We start from the raw sequence: 23,664 nt of genomic DNA, 5'->3' as shown, positions 1-23,664 counted from the left end.
GTTGGCCAAAAAACCCAAATATTGGAGAAGTAGTACGAGGCTATAAGAGATCACGCATATAAGAGATCAAAGAACTCAAATAACTTTCATGGATATAAAAAGATATAACTGATCATAAACTCAAAGTTCATCAGATCCCAACAAACACACTGCCCAAAGACTTACATCATATGGATATCAAAGAGATCATTGTATTAATAATCAAGAGAGAGAGAGATAGAGGAAGCCATCTAGCTACTAACTATGGACCTGAAGGTCTAAAAAGAACTACTCACGCATCATCGGATAGGCACCAATGGAAGTGGTGAACCCCTCCGTGATGGTGTCTAGATTGGATCTCGTGGTTTTGGACTCTGCGGCGGCTGGATGAATATTTTGTCGACTCCTCTAGGGTTTCTGGAATATTGGGGTATTTATAGAGCAAAGAGTCGGTCCAGGGGACACCTGAGGTGGGCATAACAAACGAGGGCGCGCCTGGGCCTCCTAGCGCGCCCTGGTGGGTTGTCCCCTCCTCGGGACTCCCCCCAGGTGCAACCAAGGCCCGTTGTGTTCCTACTTCCCATAAAAAATTATCCTAAATTGGCGTGGCATTTGGATCCCATCTGATATTGATTTGGTACGATGTAAAAAACAGAAACTATGTCAATAGGTTAGTACCAATTTTTTTATAAAATGACTATAAACTGATTATAAAACATCCAAGATTGATAATAAAACAACATGGAATAATCAAAAGTTATAGATATGTCTGAGACGTATCAGTCCTCCGGCAGCGGAGCTAGACAGTCGATCCGCTCCGCCTTTGCTGTCCAGCCCTGTGCGGAAAACAGGTGATAAGATCTCTATTGACTAAAACACCAACCGAATAGGTCTTCTAAAAAACTAATGATTACCTCTGAGGCCGGATTCTCGATGTCGAGCCCGATGTCCTCGGTCTTAATGGGACAGCTCTTATGGGCCTTGTAGAGCAACTTCCTTATTTCTTTGTGCATAGTGCCGAAGAAGCGCTTCAGGGTCCGTGGCTCCTCTGGATTGAAATCCCACATGTGGAAGGCGCGATGTTGGCAGGGAAGGATGCGACAAAAGAGCATTATCTCAACCACGTTAGTAAGGTGGATGTTCATACCCAGCACATTGGTGATGCACTTCTATAGCATCTTCACCTCCGTCTTGGACCCCCAATCAAGGCCCTTGGCAGTCCGTGAGGTAAGTCTTATAGGGGGTCCGGATTTGAACACAGGTATGGCCACCCAGTTGGCGTGGTGGGGTTCAGTGATGTAGAACCACTCCTGCTACCACACCTTGACATTCTCGATGAATGCCCCTTTGGGCCATGTGGCGTTGGGCAACTTTCTTACCATGGCCCCGCCACAGTCTGCATGCTATCCATCAACGACCTTCGGCTTCAGATTGAGGACCTTAAACCATAGGCCGAAGTGTGGCGAGATGCGGAGCAGAGCCTCACACACGATGATAAACGTCGATATGTGGAGGAAGGAATTTGGGGCTAGATCGTGGAAATCTAGCCCGTAATAGAACATAAGGCCACAGACGAAGGGGTGGAGGGGAAACCCTAGCCCCCTAAGGAAATGAGGGAGGAACACAACCCTCTCGCCGGGCCCCGGAGTGGGGATGACTTGGTCCTTGTCGGGGAGCCTATGCGCGATGTTCGTGGACAGTTAGCCCGCAATTCGGATATCCTTCACGTCCTTCTCGGTGAAAGAGGAGGCCTCCCACATTCCATTGGAGCTGGACCCCTCCATGGCTGGGGAGCGTGGTGGCGGTGGGAAAGATTGGAGCTTTTTTGCGTGCTGGAGCTTGGGGATTGGAAGACAGTGGCTATTAGAAGGCATGGGAAAAAAAGGAGAAGTTGATGTCCTCTTATAGATGGTGAAAATGCCAACCGTCCCCCTCTTAAGCCTCAAACCTCGCCTATTCCCAATAAGATCGTGTGCAAGGAGCGGTTGGTTACCCAAATCCCATTGGTCAGAATCCCATATAAGTGGGCACGATCTCTGTTTTGACAAGACGTGCCAATGGAGGCTCGACCTCGAAACAAAAAAGGGGAAGTGTGAAAATGATTCAAAATACTGAAGAGTCAAGTGTGACCCATCGCTGAAAAAAGTTGTCAGTAAAAGACATTATCCTTGTTTTAACATCTTGCCTTCGTGGCCAAGGGTTGTATTGATTATGCACAGCCAGACAAGGTTCTTTTATAAGGGAAGCTGATGTATGATATTCAAGATAAGGAACCTGCCTCGCAATGCCAAAGACAATTCGCATGCCGAACACATCGTCATTGAAGACTGGTTCAGGGGCTACTAAGGGAGTCCTGGACTAAGGGGTCCTCGGGCGTCCGGTCTATTCGATATGGGCCGGACTGATGGGTCGTGAAGATAAAGGCAGAAGACCATCCCCCGTTTCTGGGTAGGACTCCTATATGCGTGAATGGCATGATTGGTGTCCGGATATGTTATTTCCTTTCCCTATGAAGCGACTCTGTACAACCCTAGGCCCCTCCGATGTCTATATAAATCGGAGGGTTTAGTCTGTAGAGGCAATTATAATGTTCTTAGGCTAGACAAGCTAGGGTTTAGCCATTACGATCTTGAGGTAGATCAACTCTTGTGACCCCTATACTCATCGAATACAATCGAGCAGGACGTAGGGCTTTACCTCCTTTAAGGGGGCCCGAACCTGGGTAAGCACTGTGTCCCATTGTCCATTGTTACCATTGATCCTTAGACGCGCATCTTGGCCCCCCCTACCCGAGATCTGCCGGTTTTGACACTGACACTTCCCTCGGCGACCCATGTGGCATGCCCGCTATTCGGGTGTCGTTCAGGGGAAGGGGCAATACGCACGAGTGTGAGGTCCCTCTTTTCCATCCCGTCCCTTCGTCAGCAGTTGAGCCATCTTGGCCCTGGCGTCATCAATGTCGATGATTACCACGCGATACTCGATCTAGTATTTGCCCTGTTTCGGTTAATCCTGAGTGAAGCACATGTATGAATCCATTGGCTGATGCCTCGGCCCACATGCTACGGCAAGGCCATCTGCATGGACATGATCCGCACGACAACCGCCGCCTGACTATTTTGAAGGGGAAGGAGAATGGAAAGGACGGCCAGAAGGGCCCAACACTTTACCCCACTACCCGCCAGGCACACCTGGTGTGTATCGGTCTCTACCGGGAACAAGAAAGCTAGCTTCTTTGCTTCTGCGCCTCCTAACATCACAAGCGTACCAAGTATGCGTGGCCCCACAGAGAGAAAAGGGACTGATAACAAAAAAAGCTAAGTCATGTCGTCATTTTTGTTGATGCATTCTGATTTTTGTGTATGTTTACCCCTTTGGACTTTAGTAAGTGTTAGTACCATGAAAGCCTTTATGTGATGGAACCTTGGCCAGTTTCTTTGATTGCACCATCGTCCTGTCCCTAGCCATGATCGCAGGATGAGAGGCTGCGTCAACAGCTGCCTAGGAAAAATCTACCGGGTCGCACCGATGCCAAGATGAGTGTTAAGGGCCAGAACCTTACGACAATCGTGGCAATATGATACCGGCAGGCATCTGGAATAGACATAGGAATTGATCATGCGAACGCAAACATATAAAGTTCAAAGGGATAAACATGCATGTGAGATTCAACAAAGAATATTAGTACCACGCAAACACAAGAGATATAGTGCCTAAACACAAAGCATACATCATGTTATATCATAGGATGACACAGGGGCAATAGCGGCTCGTTACTTGGTCTGGCGGCCGGGCGAAGCAGTTTCAACATGGAGGACCCTTGCGGCCCGAGAAGCGGCTTTATCCTTGGTTGCTGTGACATCGACACCCACTGGCAGCTTCCTGAATCCATCATCAAGATCGAGGTCCGGGTGGTGGCAGGCGATATTGCTCAAGACCATGAAGAGGGTGTCGTGGGCAAGCATTTAGGACTAGGTCGCGAAGCGCTCGACCCTACCCTCTTTGTGCACCTTCAGCCTCTTGATCAACTCATTGAAGAAGAATCCTAGCTTGGCGCTTCAGACCTCGTGCTTGCTGATCGAGAAAGTTGGGCCATCCATACCCATCGCCACAGCTTGAGCAGCAACACACTCGGCAACCTTGATCAGGCTATTGATCCAGAGGCTGACATGCTCGGACTGATTCTTCAGTTTAGCTTCCGCATCTTTCCGGAGACGCTTGGCGGTATCAAGATCCTCGGACAGCAGTTCTTGGCGGGATTCGGTGGACTCTGCCGCGCTCTCCAAGGAGTCGATCCTGTCCTTCATGTCGGCGATGGTGCTGTTGGTAGTATCGAGACTCTTGGTCTTGGAGGAGAGTTGCGAACGCACATCAGCCAAGAGAGATTTCGCCTTCCATGCTTCGTCTTTGAGAGCATCCACCTCCTTTGCGTTCTCGGAAAGATCTTCCGTCAACTTAGCCACCTGCTGGTCAAGATGAGCCTTGGCGGCAGATGCGGCAGCCAGGTCGTCAGTGAACTTCTTCAGTTGGGCGGCAGAGTCAGCGCGAATGGTGTCCAGGGTGGCTCCGTGCTTGACCTCTGGGTCCTTGGTGCGTTGGCACACAAGAGCCTCAGATTCTCATCCTTTGCGTGAAGAGTGGCTTCGATTTTCTCCTCCTGGAGAGAGATATCTTGCTCTCTGGCGTCCATGGATGCCTTGTGGTCCGCCAGGCGTGCCTCGCGGGCCATGACATCTTCCCTCGTCATCAGGAGCGTCTCTTGCTGCCTCAGGACCACCTTGAACTGCTTATCACGCCACTCGTGCAGCTCCAAACATTTTTCCTTCAGCTTCTGGTTCACCCTTCTGGAAGACTCATGCCGTTCCTTGAGCGCCTGCCACTTTTGTTTGTGTCGGGCCTGCATCTCCTTCACACCCTCCGCCACAGACTCCAAGAAGGACAAGTCCATTGCGACGGCACCTGAGTCGTTGGCCTCTCCAGCTTCCTGGTACAACAGTGCCAGGATGCATTGAAGCTCCTCGTCAAGCTCCACGCTCGTTGTCAAGGACGGGCCGGGGGCTCCAATTCTAGGCAACGACAACACCATGGCCAGCGTGTTCGAGGAGGGTGGCGGAGTCTCCACAATGATCCTAGGGGAAGGAAGTGGATCCATGGTTTGGAGGGGAACTTTCACCTCCTCCACCACCTCCTTCTCCTCCGGGGCACCCTCCGAAGAATGCTCCACAACCGCCAAGGAATCGTGAGTGTTCTCGGCAACAAGGTCATGTCCCTCCACACCAGCAATCTCAATGGCCTCATCCGCAGCAGCCCTTCCTATGTCAGCCGCCACCACCAATGGTTCTGGCTCTTTGCCTTGGGGTTCTGCGGATGAGGAGAATGGAGGACAACAAAGAAACAGAAGTTTAAAGTGATGGAGAAAACAAAAGAAGTAATCAGGACAAGAAAGGAAAAGGACATAAGTGGAGTACCTGCAGAATTCTGGTGGGTAGGGACCTCAGTTTCCCCGGGAGTATCCGTTGCCAGGCCATGCACTTCACCCCCTACCGCGGCAGCCGCGGCGGCTCTCTGCGCGGTTTCGTCCATGGAGGGCTCTGCCGGGGATTCTTCGACTCGGTCGGTGGAGGAGACATGCACCTCCAAGAAGGCTCGCCTTGCGTCGTCCCACCACCACCACCAGGAGAAAGAACCAAGCCCCCACTTCCGGTCCAAGGGCTGGACTGGGGGCTCGGCACAGGCTCCACCGCGCCGCTGTCCACCATGGTCGGGCTCTTCGCGGTCTTCAGCGACCCAATGCACCGGAGTATCTTCCGGGGATGATGGATGAGGGTTTCCTTGTCCTCCTCCACTTCCCTGGCGGCAACAGCAAAACAAGAGGTTAGTCAGCAAGGGTGATCAAGTATGCCAGAGCTATTTACAAAAGGAACAATCTTCCTTACTCTTCTTCAATAAGCATAGAGTTCAAGTTGAACTCGATAGGAGGTGAGGGCTCCCTTCCTCTCTTCGGAGGTGGAGAGGCAGAACTCTCCGACAGCTTTGGTGCCCGGTGTGGCGCCAGGGGCTCCATGGGAGGCGAATTCTGTGAAGAACTCGAGCCCGAACTAGAGCTGGAATCAACTTCCACATCCACTGATTGCCCGGCGGGGGAAGTCTTGATCTGGGTGAGGCGAGGGGATTGACGGAGTGCCACTTCCACCTTGGTGACCTTGGTGGTGGTCTTCTTCACCCTCTTAGAGGTTGTTACTGGATATGGGGCTGCCTCCCCCTGATTACCAGCGCGCCTACGGGGCCGCTGGTCCAAAACCGGCTCAGGGGCTTGAGACCCAGCCGCAAGCCACTCTTGCTCAAGTTCTGCTCCTCGCCAACCTCCTACTCCTCCTAATGCTTCGTTGCCACTGCGGCCAAGGCATCAAGCCTGACAAAGTTGTCCCCGGTAAGCTCTTCCCCGACAACCCCTTCTGTGGCTTGCACCTTGCTAGCACCGTGAGAAGAACTTTCATCCTAAGCTTTCCCCTTGCCCTTCGAGGCCTTCGCAGCCCTTGCCACCTCCGCAAGGCGGGCCGCCTTGTCCTCCTCGACCCTCCTTAAGATATATGCCACCTCCACAAAGGAGGTGCGTTTGTACATCCCAGCCTCAACCTTGGTGGCCTTATCCACCAAGGTGCTCGACCACTGGAGCTCTTCATCAAAAGTGGTCAGTCGCCAATCACTTGTCACCCCATGAGCGTTGCAGTTCGGCATCCATTTCAGTATCTGATCTCGGGCTGAATTGACATTCAAAGGGATAAATAGTTGCCGGGAGTTTGAATAGCTCGAAGCGGCCAAAAAATTGGTCGCATAACCAGGCATGGCCATAAACTGACAAGTTGTTGGCCAATCCTGGGAGCAAGCTCATCCTGTCTGCAGCATTGCCATACAACCAGGCGGGTCTGTCCCTCTCTTGCAACAGTGAAATGCGATGGAGAAGAAAATCTGCCCCCACATGCTCAATGGTTAGCCCGACAGCCTTCAAATGGGTAATCTTGTAGATTGCTGGGTGTAACCTACCTTAAGTGAGGCCATAAGAGCTCCATTCCTTGCCGCACTCAACATGTTCCATCCGTGCTTCATAGAAATCAGGGGCTTCCTTATCCTAGATGCAGCACCAATCCCCTCTCCACTCATCCCACCTTTCACGCTGCCTCCAAAGGGTATAATCCCAGAGTTTCCTTTCCACCCGCAACATCCAGCTAATGTTCCCATAGCGGTGGCCTTTGTTTTTGACTCGCGGAATAAAATAATGTTGGAACAGATCCACATTGGGGGAGATTCCGACGAAATTCTCGCACAAATGCGCGAAAATGGCCATGGTCGCCATTGCATTCGACGTGAAGTCAAGGAGGTGGAATCCATATATGGTCATGATCGCTTGAAAGAATTCGGAGGAGGGGGGACGGAGGCCGCAGATGAATTAAGCACAGAAGAATCAACACGAGTCTGGCGGATCTTCCTCCCCCTCCGCAAAAACTTTAGGCGCTACATGCCCTTCCGGAATCGGCCTCCCGCATAGATATCCATACCTCGCTTGAAGAACTGGGCCGCTCAGGTTCGACGGAAGGAAGACGACGTCTTCCCTCTGCTTCTTGTTTAGCTTCACTGCCCTCTTTATCCCCTCAGTGGCTACTTCCTTCACCACGACCCTATTCTTTCCTTTCTCTACGGGTTTCTTCCCCAATTTCGTGGCGGCGATGCGGAAAGAGAAAGGGGTCGGTAAGAAGGCCGGCGGCAGACGGAAGGGAGGGAGGGGGATCGTCGCTTGGCTTGCAGAGGAAGATGGTGGAACGGTGAAACGAGCGGAAGGTGAAACGTGTTGCTCCGCTTTTCCCTATTTTAAGGAGAGAAGTGCGGAACAAAGGAGCGACCCTTCAGGAAGTTACCATTTTACCTTAATTGCAATAGTCCCACGACCCCATGACGTGTAGTAATTGCGCAAAGTGGACGTTGGATTGACTAGTCGCCGTGGTGAATCGGGATGTGCAGCCCTCTCCTGCCCCGTGTTCGTGCACTATTTTGGGGCCTAACCCAACATGCCACGCCGACATGTGCGGCTCAGGCCCGGGGGCTTATGTCGGGGAAAATAGACATGGGTATATATTTTTTCCCTGACTCGTGCACAGATGGCACTAGGCCATGCCATCGTACAATTGAACAAGATCTTCGAAGGACTAGCATGCAGAACAAGAGGACCAAGATCAAGCCAGAGAAGTAAGATACCACTAGGAGAAAAGCCTCCCTTGTCGGGCAGACGAGCTTGGCAAGGGCGGAGCCACCCCCGGAAGAGAACATCCAAGACTTCCCGGCAGGGCCTGCCAGGACTCACAGAGGCAAGAAACATCTCACCAGCCATGACCCATGTTGTCAATCAGTGCGGTGTCAAGCCGCAAAGTGATTAAGTGGCAGCCATTCGCAACATGGCAGCCTCTTTCTACGGAAATACCAACAGACCACACCCGTTCTGCGACGTGTCAAGCAAGCAGGCGCGAACCTGGCAAAATAGCTCGGCAAGGCTTGCCGGGCGAGAAACAATGTGACGTTGAGTGGTGCATTTAATGCGCTCTGTCAGCCTGCAGAGTTAGGTATGATAGCACTGTTTGCTGTCTTATCAGTGCATAGTGACTGGTTTGCCATTGTGGTGTCCCCTTAATCTATAAAGTAGGCATGTGGCAACCGTAGTGAGGGTCAGAAGGTTGGACACCCACAGACTCATACACGTGTAGCCACTGCCGCCCTGGCCGGGCAAGTGTACTGCGCTCCACCACCATTCTTCCACCATCAATCCACCAAAGCAAGAGTGGGGTTTTATGATGTCTACTACGCAACCTTCTTCTTGTAGATGTTGTTGGGACTCCAAGTGCAGTGTTTGTAGGACAGTAGCAAATTTCCCTCAAGTGGATGACCTATGGTTTATCAATCCGTGGGAGGCGTAGGATGAAGATGGTCTCTATCAAACAACCCTGCAACCAAATAACAAAGAGTCTCTTGTGTCCCCAACACACCCAATACAATAGAAAATTGTATAGGTGCACTAGTTCGGCGAAGAGATGGTGATACAAGCGTAATATGGATGGTAGATATAGGTTTTTTTAATCTGAAAGTATAAAAAAAGCGAGGTAGCATGTACCAAAAGTGAGCGAAAACGGTATTGCAATGCTTCAAAACAAGGCCTATGGTTCATACTTTCACTAGTGCAAGTTCTCTCAACAAAGATAACATAATTGGATCGTATAACAATCCCTCAACATGCAACAAAGAGTAACTCCAAAGTCACTAATAGCCGAAAACAAACGAAGAGATTATTGTAGGGTACGAAACCACGTCAAAGTTATTCTTTCTGATCGATCTATTGGGCTATACCTATAAGTGTCACAAACAGCGCTAGAGTGTCACAAACACCTTAAGACACACATCACCAAAACACCAATGTCACCTAGATACTCCAATGTCACCACAAGCATCTGTGGGTTCGATTATAGGATATGCATCACACAATCTCAGATTCATCTATTCAAACCAACACAAAGAACTTCAAAGAGTGCCCCAAAGTTTCTACCAGGGATTCAAAAGGAAAATGTGTGCCAACCCCTATGCATAAGTTCACAAGGTCACATAACCCGCAAGTTGATCACCAAAACATTTATCAAGTGGATCACGTGAATATCCCATTGTCACCACAGATAAGCACATGCAAGACATACATCAAGTGATCTCAAATCCTTAAAGACTCAATCTGATAAGATAACTTCAAAGGGAAAACTCAATCCATTACAAGACGGTAGAGGGGAAGAAGCATCATAAGATCCAACTATAATAGAAAAGTTTGTGGTACATCAAGATCATGCCATATCAAGAACACAAGAGAGAGAGAGAGAGAGATCAAACACATAGCTCCGGGTACATACCCTCAGCCTCGAGGGTTAACTACTCCCTCCTCATCATGGAGAGTGCCGGGATGATGAATATGGCCACCAGTGATGGATCGCCCCTTCGGCAGGGTGCCAGAACAGGGCCCCAATTGGTTTTTGGTGGCTACAGAGGCTTGCAGTGGCGGAACTCCCGATCTTGGTTTCTATTCGGCGGTTTCTATATTTATAGGAATTTTTGGCGTAAGTTTCACGTCAGGGGTCCCCGAGTCAGCCACGAGGTAGGGGGTGCGCCCAGGGGGGTAGGGCGCGCCCTCCACCCTCGTGGTTGACTCGGGACTCTTCTGGCCCAACTCTTTTGCTTCGAGGGCTTCTTCTGGTCCATAAAAATCACCATAAATTTTTAGCTCATTTGGACTCCGTTTGATATTCCTTTTCTGTAAAACACAAAAATAAGGAAAAACAGAAACTGGATCTGGGCTCTAGGTTAATAGGTTAGTCCCAAAAATCATATAAAATAGCATATAAATGCATATAAAACATCCAAGATGGATAATATAATAGCATGGAACAATCAAAAATTATAGATACGTTGGAGGTGTATCATTTTAGGCCTCCCAGCGGCCCGAACCTGGGTAAAATTGCTCGTGTGATCTCTGCTGTGCTGCCCCACGATCCTCTTCTCTTTGTGCAACATGGCATCCCCCTGCCGAACTAGCAAGGGACTCGTGGTCCCATAGGTGGTCGTGGTTTCCCGCGACACATTATTTCCCGACTTTATTATTTTAATGGCGTGCCGTTCAGTTATGAAGCACGACTAACTAGTACTATATGCAGAGAAAATATAAACTACTCTACCACTACTCCACGTCTAGTACTAGTATCAAAAAAAAATATAGGCTAGAGCATTAGCGCTTGCTTGCTAAGGGCTGCCCACTTGATTCTCACACTATCACCCTCTCTACAGATCTAAAAAGACAGTGGTGCCCCTCTATCTCCCTCCTCACTGGTGGTCATAGATCCGATGGGGAAGAAAAGGACGTGCAACATTGAAGCACTCATCATCGGCGAGCGAGGTCACACACTGACGACAAGGTTGTACTCTCAGACCTAGCGCTCGCGCGTGATGGCCTTTGTCTCCAAGCTCACTACCATAGTGTGTGCGGAGGACGACGACCACGAGCGAAGCTACTTCCCACGGACCCTTAGGTATGCTACCTCTTTTCGAACCATACCCTTGTTCTATTGCCCCATCTGCCACGTCGTAGCATGTGGATCTTTTTCCACTCCACCATCTCCCCAATTTGCTCTCCACTTCTCTGCTGGTCACGCACATGAAAACCTTAATTTGCACTATTAAAGGAAACCCTACGTCATGTAGAAAAATCCATGTCTGTTTTGAATAAGGAAAGGAAGGGACAAAGTACTATCGAAGAGACTAGGTATCGAACCCGCATCTAGGTTGAAAAGGGGGAAATCAGTAGCTAAGGAATGAGTCTCGTGTCTCTTGGTGTAAAAAGGGTAGAAAGGCATGACAACGCAATGGAGAATGGCCAGGTCGATCAGTTTCTTGTCCTCACATAGGAAAAAGGTGGCTAAAGAGAACAAAAATGGGACGTAATCCACATATGCTACCTGGATATTTGTTCCTCTGGGCAACCATCCCTCTCACACCACTCTATGCATCCGTGGAGGTACATCGTACTGGTGCACCCACTATCTGAATGGGCCTCCCATGCTCTTATTGCCACTTTTTGTTGTTAGTATAACGCCAGCGGTAAAGTCGAGCAATGCTACTGCTAAAGTGATGCCACATTTAAATAATGCCGCATTCAGTCTAATGCCACCGATAAATTTAAGCAATGCCCTTTAATGTCACTGGATTATTTCAGGGTTAGCTGTTAATTGTGGATGTATTAAAGATTTTTCAGCTAAGGCATTCTAATGTTGTTACACAACCAGTATACTAACGATGAAACTTGTTACTACCTTCAGATTTTTGCATTGTTAATGCTTATAGATTACATACCTCACTTTCATGAGATAAGTCAATTTTTTTTGTATAGTGTCACCAAATGCCAAGGTGTTGATGTCATTTTATTTTGGTTAAACTGCACAAAAAAATGATGAAGAGAATAGGAACGGTCAAGAGTGGGCACCTCCTCCTCTGTCTATTTTCTGGATTCGGTTGATCAAGTTTTTTATGTGTGCTCGATTATCAAGATTGGGATAGCAATTTTTCAAGTCCCCTTGAGTTCGGAATGATATTTACCTTGAAGGTACATGGTTTGCAAAAAAAATTATACTGTCATTAATTAATAATGCTAGTTACCTTCAGACTTTTGTATTTGGTTTAATGTTGTTGCACAACTAGTATGCCAGTGTCGAAACTTCTTACCTTTACATTTTGTACAGTTAATGCTTATAGAAATCTTCCAGTGCTAGCTTATGAAAATTTGTTTAGAAAAACCATTGTACTATACCCCGTAATAAAAGAAACTACTCTACTGTTGCACTAGCCACTGGATTAGTGTATATTTGTACTATTCGAATGGTGTTGCATTAGCGTATGGACATATATAAGGTGTGGCAAGCTCTCCCAGATATGTGCTCAAGAAAACTACTACCTGTTTTTCTAAATACTAGACATTTGAGTACTTTAAATTGAATTGCGAAAGCATCTTATATTAAGGAACAGAGGGTGTAGAGTTCACTCAAATTATGCCGGTAAAGCTAGTCACACCTTCTTAAAATTAATGTTCATTATGTTATCGGAGGAGGCCTGCATGTTTGTCTCTAATGCGCGTCCATTACATACCTGACATCATGACGTAATGGTAAGCCATTGCTTTTTGTACAGTGTCACTGAATTGTCAAGGTGGTGATGACGTTTTGTTTTAGTTGAACTGCACAAAATATGCTTAAAACAAGAGGAAAGGTCAGGAATGGCTCAATCTTTCAGAAAATACTATGTATGCCTTCCTGACATCATCTTTTGTTTCCTTATTTATTCCTTCAAAAAGGTGGTTAGAAACAGTCTTGCTACCAGTTCCCATTAAGAAATTGGAATGCTTATATTTGTGAGTCTATGCTTCAACCAGTGCCACTTTTATGGTAATCGTACTTCCAATATCTGTGCAAACAGGGTTGCTCGATTTTAGTGGAACTGCACAAAAAGTCCAAATTGTTCAACATTAGGAGCATGTTTTCTTCCAAACCGTTATATCCAATTTGTAGCAGTATGAGTTGTTCATTATGAAGGTACATGGTTTGCTACCATCTTGATACTCTTTTTTTACTATCATTAGATAGTAATATTAGTGGTTTGCATGTGAATTAATTGGTAGGGTGGACCTACATTGGAGGTGCAGGACATGATTCAATGATTAGATGCTCAATTTCGGTGGTATCAATTTCACCTCTTCCATCACTGTGAACATGGATATCCTTGGTTTGATGAAGAATAGGTGCTATATTTCTGCTCTGTACCAGCAAACCAATTAAGTACGAAATTGTCCAGGGCAAAACATGATAGTATCAAATTGTCCAGTGTAACATATGACAGATGCTAAGCGGAAATGACTGGAAGAGAGGTGTTTAAACCGACAATACAAGGTTGGGTATACGTTTACTAGTTGCTTGATATTTATGCAAACAGATGTCTGCCCGTTGCTATTTGGCAAATAAACAAAGTGATCTCAATTTTGGTGGAACTACACAAGAGAATAGTATAGTCACTGCATGCAGTGCCATTTGAAAATAGACACAGAAAGATTGGATAGTCACTTCATGGACTGCACAAAAGTAGTACTATACTATTTATTGGCCAACACTAAATGCTTCATTGCTTTGGTCAGATTATACAATGGGCATCATTTTGCCTAAGTTAAAGTTTGTATTCTGAAAATAGTCTTGTTGTGTGATCAAGAGAAGACCAAATCATATTTAGTCGATGTTCCTCCATCATGTGTGGTTCATTCTCATGGTTCCAGCTGTTAGTGAAACCACTTACGTTTGTAAGAGGAATTGTAGACTTCATAAAAAGATTTGTCTTTCACTCTATATTGAATGTTGCCCCAGAGAAGCATCCATGTTAGTAGCAAGAACCGATGTTTTTCTAGATCTTTGCTTTTGGAGCTACATATTTGTATATGATTTGTGAATATTGAGATGCATTAACATGTTGATCTTATGTATGGGAATCGTACTAGTTGGTTGTGAATTTGGGCTACTAATGTGAACATATTACAATGCCAGGCTTGTGAGTCTCGTGTGAACATTTCGAATGGATCGGCTCTTACTACTGTGCACAACATGATCCTTATTTCTGTGTGCTCAGTGTTAACAAGTTACTAGCTGATGTCTACTATGCAGCTTTATTCTTTTAGACTCGTGTTGGGCCTCCAAGCACAGAGTTTTGTAGGACAGTAGAAATTTTTCCCTCAAGTGGATGACCTAAGGTTTATCAATCCGCGTGAGGCGTAGGATGAAGATGGTCTCCCTCAAACAACCCTGCAACCAAATAACAAAGAGTCTCTTGTGTCCCCAACACACCCAATACAATGGCAAATTGTATAGGTGCACTAGTTCGGCGAAGAGATGGTGATAAAAGTGTAATATGGATAGTAGAAATATATTTTTATAATCTGATTAAATAAAAACAGCAAGGTAGCAATTGATAAAAGTGAGCACAAACGGTATTGCAATGCTTGAGAATGAGGCCTAGGGTCCATACTTTTGCTAGTGCAATCTCTCAACAATGTTAATCTAATTGCATAATATAACCATCCCTCAACGTGCGATGAAGAATCACTCCAAGGTTATTATCTAGCGGAGAACATAAGAAGAAATTGTTTGTAGGGTACGAAACCACCTTAAAATTATTCTTTCGGTTCAATCTACTCAAGAGTTTGTACTAAAATAACACAAAGTTATTCTATCTGTTCGATCTATCCAAGAGTTCGTACTAAAATAACACCATATGATATGCATCAACCAACTCTAATGTCACCTAGATACTTCAATGTCACCACAAGTATCCATGAGTTAATTATACGATACGCATCAAACAATTTCAGATTCATAAAACTCGATCCATCACAAAGAACCTCAAAGAGTGCCCCAAGATTTATACCGGAGAAACAAAGACAAGAGCGTGTGTCGACCCCTATGCATAGATTACCCCAATGTCACCTTGAGAATCCGCTAGTTGAGTGCCAAAATATATATTAAGTGAATCCATATGATACCCCATTGTCACCACGGGTATTCATATGCAAGAAATATATCAAGTGCTCTCAAATCCATTAAAGTATTCAATCCGATAAAACGAAATCTCAAAGGGAAAACTCAATTCATCACAACAAGATACAGAGGGAGAAACACCATATGATCCAACTATATTAACAAAGCCCGTGATACATCAAGATTGTAACATCTCAAGAACACGAGAGAGAGATTAAACACATAGCTACTGGTACAAACCCTCAGCCCCGAGGTTGGACTATTCACTCCTCATCATGGTGGCCACCGGGATGATGAAGATGGCCACCGATGATGATCTCCCCCTCTGGCGGAGTGCTAGAACGGATATAGATTGGTTTTTCGTGTCTACAAAGGCTTGCGGTGGTGGAACTTCTGATCTAGGGTTGTTCTCGGGGTTTTTGGAATATTTGGCAATTTATAGGGCGAAGAGGCGGTGCGGCAGGCCACCGAGGTGGGCATAACCCACCAGGGCGCGCCTGGGCTCCCAGGCGCGCCCAGGTGGGTTGTTCCCCCCCTCGGGGCACCCCTTTGGTACTTCTCTGGCCCATCCTGGGTGTTCTAGTCCATAAAAATTCTCCAAAAACTTTTGTTGTGTTTGGACTCCGTTTGATATTGATTTCCTGCAAAGTGGAAAAACAAGCAAAAAACAGCAACTGGCACTGGGCACTATGTCAATAGGTTAGTCCCAAAAATTGATATAAAGTTGCTATAAAATGATTTTGAAACATCCAAGAATGATAATATAACAGCATGGAACAATAAAAAATTATAGATACATTGGAGATGTATCAGCATCCCCAAGCTTAATTCCTGCTCGTCCTCGGGTAGGTAAATGATGAAAACATAATTTTTGATGTGGAATGCTGCCTAGCATGTCCATCACATTCTTTTCTTTTGTAGCATGGAAATATGGACTTTTATATGGTTAAAAGCAATAGTCTAGTTTGGACATGAAGATTTCAATACTCAAGCATATCAACAATCAACCATGTCGAAGCAAGTTATCCCTAACCCATCATGCTCAATCATTGATCCATTAATGAAACACACTCGCGTATTAGCTACATCCAATGCTCAAGTATGATCATAGTGCCCCTTACTTGGTGCTTTATAAGAGAAGATGCAGACTCAAATAAAAATAAATTTTTATAAAGTAAATAGAGAGGCCCTTCGCAGAGGGAAGTACCGATTTGTAGATGTGCCAGAGCTCATAGAGGAAATTGAGAGATATTTTTTTTGAGTGGCATGCCTTTCTTGTCAAAGAAAATGATCGAGTAGTTCCCAATACTTTCCATGCTAGATATATCATAGGCGGTTCCCAAACAGAAAAAAAAGTTTATTCCTTTTTCCACCATACTTTCACATTCCACGGCTAACCGAATCCACGGGTGCCGTCCATACCAACACTTTCCAAGGAATTTATTATTTGACAACATAAAGTAAATTCATTTTTCATTTCAGGACTGGGCATCCCTAATACCTTTGTCGTACTCATGTGCAATGACAAGTGAATAAACACTCATCTTGAGAATAAAACATCTAGCATGGAAACGTATCAGCCACCCCCTACCGTTTCATGAGTGGTATGAGCACACAAAAAGGAAATTTGTTTTGAAAGTTAGAGATGGCACATACAAATTTGCTTAGAGCGGCACAGAAATACCGCATATAGGTAGGTATAGTCGACTCATATGGTAAAACTAGGTTTAAGGATTTTGGATGCACAAGTAGTATTCCTACTTAGAACAAGCGAAGGCTAGCAAAAAGATTGAGAAGTATCCAACCAAGAAAAGAAAAATCTCATAAGCAAGCATTAAACATAACTAACACAGAATAATGCACCACAAGTAGGATATAATTTCATTACATAACTATTGACTTTCGTTCTTGCATAGAGAATCCCAAACCTTAACACCAATATTCTTACTAAAGCACAATTACTAATCAACATGACTCACATATTATATCATCATATCGCAAAACTATTGCAAAAAATCATGTTTAATTTGTACAATGATCTTCATGAAAGTTTTATTATATTCCTCTTGAATAACTATTACTTAGGGACTAGTTTCATATGTTACAATTGCTTTTGACAATCTCAAATAAATTTAAGTGAAGGACATGAGCATAAAAAAATTCATCTCTCAAAATAATCTAAGTGAAGCATGAGAGTGAATGACCAACTACTCCGAAAAGATATAAGTGAAAATCAAACGAGTAGTTAAGTAAATGGGTAGCTATTTGAGGACTCTCTCTTATTTAAAAGTTTCATATCTAAGTATTTTGTTAAAACAACAAGAAAAACAAAATAAAATGACATTCCAAAGATAGCACACATCATGTGAAGAAGCAAAAACTTAGGCTCAACCGATAGTAACCAATAATTGCTGAAGAAGAAAGGTGGAATGCCTACCAGGGCATCCCCAAGCTTAGATACATGAGGCTTAGTGGAATATTAAGTTGGGATGCCTTGGGCATCCCAGGATTGAGCTTTTGTGTCTCCTTAATTCCTCGCATATCACGGTTTCCCTAAATCTCAAAAACCTCATCCACACAAAACTGAACAAGAACTCATGAGATAAGTTAGTATAAATCAATGCAACCCCTTATCATTCTCTAATGTACCAAAACACTAAAACTATAATTTAACATTTCATACTAAATGCCCCTGCATAATTAATACTCCTTTCGTCAAATAGAATCATTAAACAAGCAAACATATGCAAGCAATGCAAACATAAGAGCAATTTGTCTAAACAGGACAGTCTGTAGGTAATGCAATATTCATCATACTTCCCTACCTCTAAAAACTCTGAAAATTTACCACACTGTAGAAAATTTATTATATCTTACTATGCAAAAAATTCAACAATTTATCGCATTCTGACTTTTCTAGAGAAATTTTGCAACAGAAATAAAATTTCTGTTTTGAAACAGCAACATGTAGACTTGCAAAATAAGCATGGAAAAGGCTATCATTGCCACTTTTATTGAAATAAAAAATGCAAAACATTATTCTAAATAACAGGAAGCAAATTCTAACAAAATAACTTGACGCTCGAAGCAAAACACATATCATGTGATGAATGAAAACATAGCTTCAAGTGAGGTTACCGATAATGTTGGAGACGAAAGAGGGGATGCCTGCTGGGGCATCCCCAAGCTTAGTTGCTTGGTTCTTCCTTGAATATTACGTTGGGGTGCCTTGGGCATCCCCAATATTAGGGTCTTATCACTCCTTATTCTCCTCATATCAATATCTCACCCAAAACTTGGAAACATCAATCACACAAAACTTAACGGAACTTCGTGAGATAGGTTAGTATGATAAAGAGCAGACCATTCACTTTGGTACTATGAAATAGAAGATTCATAATTGTTCTCACACAATTCCTACTGTACCTTATCAATTCCACAACTTATATTGAGAAATATAAGCCATATAAACTACGAAATAAGCAAACTATGCATTGAAAATAGAATCTGTCAAAAACACAACAGTCTGCAATGATCTGGAAAACAACCGTACTTCTGTTACTTCAAAAATTCTGAAAAATTAGGACAACGTAGGGAATTTGTATATCTATCACCTGTTAAATATTCAGTTCAAAAGAATGTTCCAGTGAATTTCTAAAATTCCTGGACTGAGCGCAAAAGTTTCTGTTTTTGCACAGATTCAAGTCAACTATCATCCACACTGTCCCAGAGGCTTTACTTTTTTTATTGAAACAAAATCAATAAAACATGATTACTACAGTAGTGTAATCATGTGAACACACAAAAACAGTAGGTAAAAGCGTTGGGTTGTCTCCCAACAAGCGCTTTTCTTTAATGCCTTTTAGCTAGGCATTAAGATTTCAATGATCCTCACATAGAAGTAATGAATTGAAATACAAAGAGAGCATCATGAATCACATGGCAAGAAAATCTAAGTCTAACCCACTTCCTATGCATAGGTATTTTGTGATCAAACAAATTATGGGAACAAGTATCAACAAGCATAGGAAGGCAAAACAAGCATAACTTCGAAACTTTCAACATAAAGAGAGGAAACTTGATATTATTGAGATATGAAAAAGCATAAGTTCCTCTCTCATAGTAATTTTCAGTGGCATCATGAATGAATTCAACAATATAACTTTCACATAAAGCATTCTTTTCATGATCCACAAGCATAGAATTTTTATTACTCTCCACACAAGCAAATTTATTCTCATGAATAGTAGTGGGAGCAAACTCAACAAAATAACTATCATGACACACTTGGTTGGCATAATCCAATTGAAAATTGAAATCATGATGACAAGTTTCATGGTTATCATTATTATTTATAGCATACAGGTCATCACCATAATTATAATAGATAGCAACTTTTTGTAAAAGTCAACTGAAACCTCTTCCGAAATAGTGGATTCATCACTAAATAAAGTCACGACCTCTCCAAATTCACTTTTATCATTATAATAAGATTCATTACCCTCCAAAATAGTGGGATCATTACCTAAAGTTGTAACTCTTACAAACCAACATTCATCATTGAAATCATCATAAATAGGAGGTATGCTACCATTATAACAAATTGGCACATCAAAACTTGGGGGAACAGAAATATCATCTTCATCAAACATAGCATCCCCAAGCTTATGGGTTTGTATATCATTAGCATCATGGATATTCAAAGAGTTCATACCAACAACATTGCAATCATGATCATTATTCAAATATTTTTTGTCAAACATTTTATAGATTTCTTCTTCTATCAATTGGGCACAAATTTCCTTTCCATCATTTTCACGAAAGACATTATAAAGATGAATAATATGATGCAACCTCGATTCTATTTTTTTGTAGTTCTCTTTTTATAAACGAAACTAGTGATAAAACAAGAAACTAAAAGATTCATTTGCAAGATCTAAAGATATACCTTCAAGCAGTCACCTCCCTGGCAACGGCGCTAGAAAAGAGCTTGATGTCTACTACGCAACTTTATCCTTGTAGACTCGTGTTAGGGCTACAAGCGCAGAATTCTGTAGGATAGTAGCAATTTTCCCTCAAGTGGATGACCTAAGGTTTATCAATCCGTGGGATGCGTAGGATGAAGATGGTCTCTCTCAAACAACCCTGCAACCAGATAACAAAGAGTCTCTTGTGTCCCCAACACACCCAATACTATGACAAATTGTATAGGTGCACTAGTTCGGCGAAGAGATGGTGATAAAAGTGTAATATGGTGTGGCACCCCGGCTCAGAGGAACCTAAACAACCTGTATTCTAGCCCAGAGATCAAGTCTTCTGGAATACGACACTGCATGGCATAGAATAAATCAGCTCTTTATTAAAAATACTCGGGAATACAAGGGTTCCGATATGAACTAGAATTACATTGGCATGGCGACACTACGCCTTCTCAGGTTGCTCTATGCTAGCAGCAGAACAACTCGTAGTAGCGGAATAAACTCTAGCAATGTAAGACAACGACGGTGATGGACTCCATGCTATGTCTCCAACGTATCTATAACTTTTGATTGTTCCATGCTATTATATTACCCCTTTTAGATGTTTATGGGCTTTATTTTACACATTTATATCATTTTTGGGACTAACCTACTAACCGGAGGCCCAGCCCATATTGCTGTTTTTTTTGCCTATTTCAGTATTTCGAAGAAAAGGAATATCAAACGGAGTCCAAACGGAATGAAACCTTCGGGAGCGTGATTTTTGGAACAAATCTGATCCGGAGAGCCTGGAGTGCAAGTCAAGAAGCTCCCGAGGGCCCCACGAGATAGGCCCCCCCTGTAGGGCGTGCCCCCCTGTCTCGTGGGCCCCTCGGGCGGCCACCGACGTACTTCTTCCTCCTATATATACCTACGTACCACAAAAACATCAAGGAGCACCACGAAACACAATTTACACCACCGTAACCTTCTGTATCCACGAGATCTCATCTTGGAGCCTTCGCCGACACTCTACCGGAGGGGGAATACCCCACGGAGGGCTTCTACATCAACATCCTTGCCCCTCTGATGAGTTGTGAGTAGTTTACCACAGACCTACGGGTCCATAGTTATTAGCTAGATGGCTTCTTCTCTCTTTTTGGATCTCAATACAGTGTTCTCCCCCTCTCTTGTGGAAATCTATTCGATGTAAACTCTTTTTGTGGTGTGTTTGTCGAGATCCAATGAATTGTGGGTTTATGATCAAGTTTATCTATGAATAATATTTGAATCTTCTCTGAACTCTTTTATGTACGATTTAGTTATCTTTGCAAGTCTCTTCGAATTATCAGTTTGGTTTGGCCTACTAGATTGGTTCTTCTTGCGATGGGAGAAGTGCTTAGCTTTGGGTTCAATCTTGCGGTGTTCTTACCCAATGATAGAAAGGGTTGCAAGACACGTATTGTATTGTTGCCATCGAGGATAACAAGATGGGTTTATATCATATTGCATGTGTTTATCTCTCTACATCATGTCATCTTGCTTAATGCGTTACTCTGTTCTTATGAACTTAATACTCTAGATGCAGGCAGGAGTCGGTCGATGTGTGGAGTAATAGTAGTAGATGCAGGCAGGAGTAGGTCTACTTGTTATGGACGTGATGCCTATATACATGATCATGCCTAGATAATCTCATAACTATGTGCTTTTCTATCAATTGCTCGACAGTAATTTGTTCACCCACTGTAATACCTATGCTATCTTGAGAGAAGCCTCTAGTGAAACCTATGGCCCCCGGGTCTATCTCTTATCATATTTGCTTTCAATCTACTTTTATTTGCATCTTTACTTTTTGAATCTATCTTACAAAATACCAAAAATATATTTATCTTATCATACTATCTTTATTAGATCTCACTTTCGCAAGTGGTCGTGAAGGGATTGACAACCCCTTTATTGCGTTGGCTGCGAGTTCTCAGTTTGTTTGTCTAGGTGCGTGGGACTTTTGAGGAGCCTCCTACTGGATTGATACCTTGGTTCTCAAAACTGAGGGAAATACTTACGCTACACTTTGCTGCATCACCCTCTCCTCTTCGAGGAAAACCAATGCAAGCTCAAGACGTAGCAAGAAGGATTTCTAGCGCCGTTGCCGGGGAGGTCTTCGCTCAAGTCAAGACATACCAAGTACCCTTCACAAACCCATCTCCCTCGCATTTACATTATTTGCCATTTGCCTCTCGTTTTCCTCTCCCCCACTTCACCCTTGCCGTTTTATTCGCCCTCTCTTTCCCAATTTCCTCATCTCTTTCGCTTGCCCTTTTGTTTGCTCGTTTGGTTGGAATAGATGCTTATTTATTGCTAAACAAATAACCTAAGATCTATGGATCCTCATCCACTTTCTAATCTTTTTAAGAGATCCAATTATGATGAACCAATTGCTAGTGAGTTTTGTGCACTAGATTATCTTTATGAAACTTTGCTCAAAATTTGTGAATCTGAAAATTACGATGAAGAAATTTATGAAGAGATTCACGATAAATCCTTGAATAAAAAGCATGATTGCAATGATTTTCCTATAAATTCTCTTGATGTCAATTGTGCTAATAATATGCAAAACCCTAAGCTTGGGGATGCTAGTTTTTCTATGTCTACTACTTGTTTCAATGATCATGATTGGGGTGATTCTTCTTATAACCTTGAAAATTTATTTAAGCCCCATGATGAATATGAGATTGATAATAGTGTTTGCAATAATATTGAAAGTGGGTTTGGAAGAGTGTCAACTTTAGATCCCACATATTTGGAGTATGTTCAATCTTATGATATTTATGATAAAAGTGGGTTCGGAAAGGTCATGACTTGAGTTAATGTTAATCCCACTATCTTGGAAGAGTGTCAACTTTGCATGTATGTGGATCATGTTGAGAATATGTTTTATGATAGCTATTTTGTTGAATTTGCCTATTATCCTACATGTAATTATTATGAGAGAGGAAAATATGGTCGTAGAAATGTTTATCTTATTAAATTACCTCTCGTCATGTTGAGATTGCTATCGTCTATTTCTTCTTCCTTGCGTATACTAGTTTTTGCTTGACTTGCAAATTTGTTTGCTTATAATATGCCTATGCATAGGAAGTATGTTAGACTTAGATGTGTTCGTCACGTGTTTTATGACGCTCTCTTTGTGCTTGAATTCTTGTCTTTCATGTGAGCATATCATTGAAATCTCAATGCGTGGCTAAAAAAGGCTTTAAAGAAAAGCGTTTGTTGGGAGGCAACCCAATATTTTTCCTTGCTGTTATTTAATAAATCTTGCATCTACCTTATCTTTAGATGTGTTTTTATCTTTTAATTAGTGTTTGTGCCAAGTAGAACCTATAGGATAACCTACGATGATAGTTGATTTGATTCTGCTGAAAAACAGAAACTTGGCACGCACGAATATAATTTTGTTAAATCACAGGAATGTGCTTTCGCCTTGATTCATTTTGCTGATGTTCAATAGACAAAGTTTCCAGGACTTCCTATTTTTGTAGGAATTTTAGAGTTCAAGAAGTTTGTGTTAGTGACAGATTGCTACAGAC

This window comes from Triticum dicoccoides, chromosome 1B (genome assembly GCF_002162155.2).
Source record: "Triticum dicoccoides isolate Atlit2015 ecotype Zavitan chromosome 1B, WEW_v2.0, whole genome shotgun sequence".
Lineage (NCBI taxonomy): Eukaryota > Viridiplantae > Streptophyta > Magnoliopsida > Poales > Poaceae > Triticum > Triticum dicoccoides.
This window is presented reverse-complemented; position numbering follows the sequence as displayed.